Raw genomic sequence first — 7,267 nt, 5'->3', positions numbered from 1 at the left:
AGCTGAGGCAGGAGAATCGCTTGAACCCAGGAAGTGAAGGTTGCAGTGAGCTGAGATTGCACCATTGCACTCCGGCCTGGGCAATGAGAGCGAAACTACATCTCAAAAAAAATTTTTTTTAATAAAAAATAAAAAATGATTCATTGCTTAGGAAATACACTCTGGATTGTTCGATTTATGGCTGAAAAGTGTTTTAGTTTATGATTTAAGGAAGATGAGGAAAAATGGAGTACGCTGAACTTGAACAGTATAAAACATGTTTTAGGTGATGACTGAATCGTGGTCATCAGAAATATGCTTCTTTCTGGCTGGGCACAGTGGCTTATGTCTATAATCTTAGCACTTTGGGAGGCTGAGGCGGGCAGATTGCTTGAGCTCACAAGTTTGAGACCAGCCTGGGCAACATGGTGAAACCCCATCTCTAAAAAAAAAATTAAAAATTAGCCTGGCGTGGTATTGTGTGCCTGTATTCCCAGCTACTGGGGAGGCTGAGGTGAGAGGATGGCTTGAACCTGGGAGGTGGAGGTTTCAGTGAGGCAAGATTGCGCCACTGCGCTCCAGCCTGGGTGACAAGAGCAAAACTCCATCTAAAAAAAATTAAAACAGCCTGGCATGGTGGTGCACTCCTGTAGTCCCAGCTGCTCGAAAGGCTAAGGTGAGAGGATCGCTTGAGCCCAGGAGCTGGTAATTACAGTGAGCTATGATCGCACCACTGCACTCCAGACTGGGCAACGAAGTGAAACCCTGTCTCAAAAAACAAAACAAAAAAGAAAGGAAGAGGATTATAGAGGGGATAAATAAAGGTAAAGTAATTTTGTATGTGCTCTGTTCTTAATTGATAAAAGTCTTAATTGTTCAAAATAATAGCAGCAAAAACCTGCTTGATTATGTATGCTTATATATAAGTGAAATACATGACAGCCATAATATAAGAGACAGGAGGGAGGAATTAGGAGAATTTTATTATTATAAAGTACTTGCACTATCTATGAAGCAGTATAATATTATTTGAAAGAGGACTTGGATTCATTGTAAATATATATTGCAAATTCTAGGCCCACCACTAAAAAATAAGAATAATTGATGTGTAAGAAATCAGAGAAAATAGAACCATATAAAGTGCTCAGTGAAAACCACAAAAGGGCTTAGCATGGTAGCTCATGCCTGTAATCCCAGCAATTTGGGAGGCCGAGGCAGGAGGACGGCTTGAGCCCAGGAGTTTGAGACCAGCCTGGGCAACAAGGCAATACACCATCTCCACAAAAATGTTTTAAAAATTAGCCAGGCATGGTGGTGTACACCTGTGGTCCCAGCTACCCAGGAGGCTGAGGTGGAAGGATCACTTGAGCCCAGGAGGTTGAGGCTGCATTGAGCCATGATCGTGCCACTGCACTCCAACCTGAGCCACAGGGTAGAAAAACTCTTAAGTTCCACAGTGTTCTTGCTCCTGGGGGAGGGACTCTGCCATACAGGTAAAATATATCTTCATGTCCTCAATTCCTGAAAGTTTGTTTGTTTTGTTTTGTTTTGTTTTGTTTTTGAGATGGAGTCTCGCTCTGTCGCCAGGCTGTAGTGCAGTGACACAATCTTGGCTCACTGCAGCCTCTTCCTTCTGGATCCAGGAATTCTCCTGCCTCAGCCTCCCGAGTAGCTGTGCAACCCGAGTAGCTACAGGCATGTGCAACCACTCCCAGATAATTTTTATATTTTTAGTAGAGACGAGGTTTCACCATGTTGGCCAAGATGGTCTTGATCTCTTGACCTCGTGATCCACCTGCCTCGGCCTCCTAAAGTGCCGGGATTACAGGCATGAGCCACTGCACCCAACCCCTCAAAGTTTTTATACAATGCACATAGTTGGATGTTTTGAAGGGCCAATATTTGCATTCTTCATCTACCGGATTCTGAACAAAGTGGAGAAAAAATTAAATATTCTGATTTCAAACGCTGAATCTTCCTTTCTCTACATTGTTCATTATTTATCTGTTCCTTTATCATATTACAAGAATCTGAGGGTTATTGGGACAATCCAATGTTAAAACACACATCTGCCTAAGGACAGAGCAAGCATCAGCTCCTCTCTATATTTACCAACCCATGTTATACATCAAGCACTCTCACTCTCTCATAAGGAAACTAAAACATCTGAATTGCTATGGTGGGACCAGGGCCAATCAGGCACACGAGGCACCATCCCCAAAGCTCACCTTACTTTTAGGGTCCATGAAAAGGTTTTAATTTATTTTAAAATCAGAAGAAAAAATAAACTTTGGGGATCAAAGATTATATTCATCTTTACACCAATACAGCTATAAAATGTAATTCATATATTTTATAATTTTCGTGTGGAAACCACAAAGACAAAGGTGCCTTAGGCCCGCAACAGTCATAATATAGCCCTGGGAAGGAGGTTATCCCGATTCAATGCAAGCAAAATTCAGGCAAGGAAACAGGAAATTGGATGTTTTATTCAGAGAAAATAAGAATTAATTTCTCTTTCCTCCCCGACACAAGTTCAGTGGTCCTAGCCAGACTTTCCTTCCCTTATTTTCTCCCATTTTGCTAATGCCATCATAACAATAAGTTACAAAGTGATGTTAATAAGTTTTCTTCTATATGCAGAATGTACAAGAACACGTCATTGAATCTTCTCATCTCTAAATTATTCATTATTTATTTATTCTTTTATCATATTAATAGGATCTACTTCAGAGGGCTATTGGGACAATCCAGTGTTCAAACACACATCTGCCTTGAGGACAGAACAACTATTGCAAATGGAGTGTCCTCTACGTCAAGTGAAGGTCTAAAGGAACTCTAGCTGTGAAAGCAATACAGATAGATTCCAACCTTTCTGTACGTCATCCACTAAGTTCTCATGCCTGGAGATTCTAATGGACAGAGGACCAGGCAAGTTCAATTAATGGATCTCAGGGCTTAGTGAAATGACCCAGAGTTTTCATTCACAAAAAACCATACCCACAACTATCATTTATGGGGACACAACATGCAAAATATTGGGCTAAGCAGTAACTGGGCATTTCCTCTTAGAATCCTCAAAATTGTATGTGATGAATACCCAGCTATTTGTACCAATGAAGAAAGAGATTTGGTGAGGCTGAATCCCAGGCCCAGGGCCAGAAAGTGGCAGAGCTCAGATGGAAACCCAGATTCTTACATGTGGGTTTAAGCCAAGCGGAGGCACCCTCTCTGACCTGGCGGAGGGTGGCTGCCCACGTTGAAGGACGCAGGCTACAGATTTTGTGACTGTGGTGAGACTAAAATCATGGCAGTCCAGAAACTGATGCCCAATTCCTGTTCACTGGTATTAACAATATCCCAACACTTAACACTCTTACAAGTAGAACGAATTGTGTACTAGCCACAAAAAGGGGCATGACTTTGATTGTCCTATACTTTAAGTGAATGTCTAAAGAAACTCTAGCTGTGAAAGCAACATTAATGGATTCCAGCCTGCCTGTACCTCATCCATTAAGTCCTCATGCCTGAAGAAGCTAATAATGTCAGCTCATCATGTGATAGTCAATGTGTACAAATATGAACCTGGAAAAAAAAATTTCTAAATATTAAATAAACAAATAATAAAACCAAGTAAAATATAATTTTATATATTTAAATTTAGAGCAATGAAAATTATGAGTATAGACTATAAAATAATATCATCTAATCCATGTTAATACACTGTAGTCTTCCTTAAGTATAAATACAAGCTAAGTATCCAGAGAGTCAACCCCAGAAGTACTACAATGATTGGAAAGGCTAAATCAGGTTTCAGCTGGACAGGAGACAGGGATAGTCATCTAAATTAGTGTTCTTCGAGTTATGGTCCATGAACTGATGCTGGCTCACAAGCTATCTGTTGATAGTCTGAGATAAGATGATAAGAGAAGTTGAGAGTAAGCATTTGTTACTAAAACACCAGGGGTTCCATCTGAGTCCCATTGCTCACCAAACAGAAAGCCAATCACTGAGACAAGCATTGACAGGGAAGAAGGCTTTATTCAGGTGCTGCAGCTGAAGAGATGAGAGATCTGTCTCAAATCCCCAACCAACTAAAATTAGGGGTGTATGTAGCAGGGAGGAAATATAACTATGTGTGGGAAAACAGGAGTTAGGAAGGGGTAAGGAAGAGGAGTTGGTTAACAGGAGGCAAGTGGTCGGTTAGACAATCATGAAGGATAAGGGATCTGGCCTCTCATTGGCCAGATGCAATGATCTTGTAAGTTTCAGTTCCTTGATACTATCTGGGAGGCCTGATGGTTGGTTTCCTGAGAAAGGAACTCAAATAAGACAAAGATAACTTTCTAAAGTTTTAACACTGGGCCAATTTCTATGTTTATTCAAAAGAAACCATGAACATCAGTTCTATGGCACAATTGGGCTGGTTTCATGTTTAGAGACATTCATAGCAACTTATTTTTTACAAAATCCATGCATGTGATCAGTGGACTCATCTCACTGATATTGGTATAGACCAACTAAATTACTGCAGAACTTGTGGGTTCAGTAGCCTATAGTATGAGCTGCACATGGTCCTGTGCAGTAGACACTGATGTTGGTTTAAGATGAGCTGGAAATTTTAAAAATATATAAAGGATCTTTCATTGCAGATAGCTTGAGAGGCATTGATCTCAAAGAGGAGATGTTTCAGGCGTTACTACTAAACCTTTTCTCCATGATAGTGGAGTTTTTTTAAACAGGTTCTTGCTCTATCACCAAAGCTCGAGTATAGTGGCGTGATCATGGCTCACTGCATCCCTGACCTCCAGGGCTCAAGTGATCTTCCCACCTCAGCCCCACTAGTAACTAGGACTATAGGCTCAGCCACCACGCCCAGCTAATTTAAAAAAAAATTTTTTTTTTTTGTAGAGACATGGTCTCATTATGTTGCTCAGGCTGGTCTCAAACTCCTGGGCTCAAGTGACTCTCCTGTCTCAGCCTCCTAAAGTGCTGGGATTACAGGTGTGAGCCAACACACATGACCTTGGAGGCAATTTTTAATCTGTTACTTATCTCTTCTGTGCCTGGGTCTCATTGTGCATATGTAGACACTCAACTGTAGAACAACCTGGGGAGACCATTATGCAGGACTTACGAGCAGGCTGAGAACTGACCAGTTTGCAGATCTGTTAAAGAGGCAGGCAGAGGAACTCCTCTTCTGGGAAGTTGGACACTGAACCTCTGTGACACCTATGTTCCCAAAGTCATTAGGGAGTCAAGTCCAATTCCTACTAATGCTTTAATTTATCTTAATAAATAATGCAGGCCAGGCATGGTGGCTCACACCTGTAATTCCAGTACTTTGAGAGGCTGAGGCTGGAGGATCACTTGAGCCCAGGAGTTAAAGACTCTATTTCTACAAGAAATTATTAAAGAAATTGCCAGCCATGGTGGTGTGCACCTATAGTCCCAGCTACTCTGAAGGCTGAGATGGGAGGATTGCTTAAGCCCAGGATTGTGCCACTGCACTCCAGTCTGGGTGATAGAGCAAGATCCTATTTCTAAAAAGAAAAGAAAAGAAAAAGAAAAAAGAAAGGAAGAATACGATAATTCTACTGCAACAATGGAAACCCCACATGTAATAGTTCAAGGAAACATCTTAGCAGCACTAAATGTTTGGAAAATGGTCTTTCATCAAGTGATCTATTAGAAACATTTTGTCTTAGCTGCATCAAAGATTAGTTTTTTTAAGTGCTTTTGAGAATGTGAGTTATCTAGTTGTGATATATTTGGTCATCTATTTTTACTTCAAAGCATAAATCTTTTAAAATCAGTATGGATGAGCCTCTCTTTTTTCATAAACACCTCCAACAGACTTACAAGTTATATCAAGCCTCACTCTGATTAAAATTGGTATTTTAATTTTTAAAAGCATTTCCAGCTTGAGACTTTAGCTTTTTTATCCTCAACCCCACAACTCAGTGTCTCTTCATTTTCTGTGACAGATAAGAAAGGTGGTTCCCAGGTGTTCCTAAAAACACTCAATTCCTATCTATGTGTCTGCCAAATTCTACGACTGGCATTCATTCAACATTTAGCATGCAATTATGGATCAGGCACAGAGCAAAGAGCTCAGTGGAGGAGGTGCTTCATGGGTTGCTTTGCGTCTAAATCATTAATGGGTACTCTAATTCTCATCAAAACTGAAGGAGAAGCCAGCCAAAAAAAAAGACTAAATTTCTTGTTAGAATACCAAGTTGCTACCCATTTTACAGTTATCACATATGAGACACGTGTAACCATAAGGGGACCAGATAACTAGGTAACTGCTGAGAGCAGTGGCATGCAGCTGTAGTCCTGGCTACTCAGGAGGCTGAGGTGGGAGGATACCTTGAGCAAGCAGTTCAAGGCTGTAGTGCTCTGTGACTGTGCCTGCGAATAGCCACTGCACTCCAACTTGGGCGACAAAGTGAGGCCCTGTCTTAAAAAAAAAAAAAAAAAAAGGCCAAGAAGACCAGATATTTAACTATGTTATTAGTGCATGGATGACCCCAGAAAGGCCAAAATCAAATACTATTTGTTGCTAAAACCCACTGTATTAGTCCGTTCTCACACTGCTGTAAAGAATTACCTGGGACTGGGTAATTTATGAAGAAAAGAGGTTTAATTGACCCACAGATCTGCAGGCTTTATAGGAAGCATGGTTGGGAGGCCTCAGAAAACTTACAATCATTGCAAAAGGTGAAGGGGAAGCAAGCACGTCTTACCATGGTGGAACAGGAGACAGTGAAGGGGGAAGTACCACACACTTTCAAACAACCAGATCTCGTTAGAACTCACTATCACAAGAACAGCAAGGGGCAAGTCCACTCCCATGATCCAATCACCTCTCACCAGGCCCTTCCCCTGACAAGTAGGGATTACAATTCAAAATGAGATTTGAGTGGGGACAGAGCCGAACCATACCACCCACCAAAACCTACTACAATACTGCATAGAATAAATACTTTTCAAGTTATTCTTTCTGAAAAACATTACCCCAAACATAAAGTCATTTTTTAAAATAACCATTTTCTTATCCTCACAGTTTCTGTGAGTACTGCAGGGATAGCTTGTATCTCCTCTATGACTTCTGGGACCTCGGGAGGAAGACTCAAGGATGTCTGGAGGTGACTCAATGGTGGGCTGGAATCATCTGAACACTTGCTTACTCAACATGGGCAGTGGTTGATACCAGCTGTCAGCCAGGTCCTCAGCTAGGATATACTACACATAGCTTTCCATGGAGCTGCTTGGGGTTCCTTTC

The sequence above is a fragment of the Papio anubis genome, chromosome 6, assembly GCF_008728515.1.
Source record: "Papio anubis isolate 15944 chromosome 6, Panubis1.0, whole genome shotgun sequence".
Lineage (NCBI taxonomy): Eukaryota > Metazoa > Chordata > Mammalia > Primates > Cercopithecidae > Papio > Papio anubis.
This window is presented reverse-complemented; position numbering follows the sequence as displayed.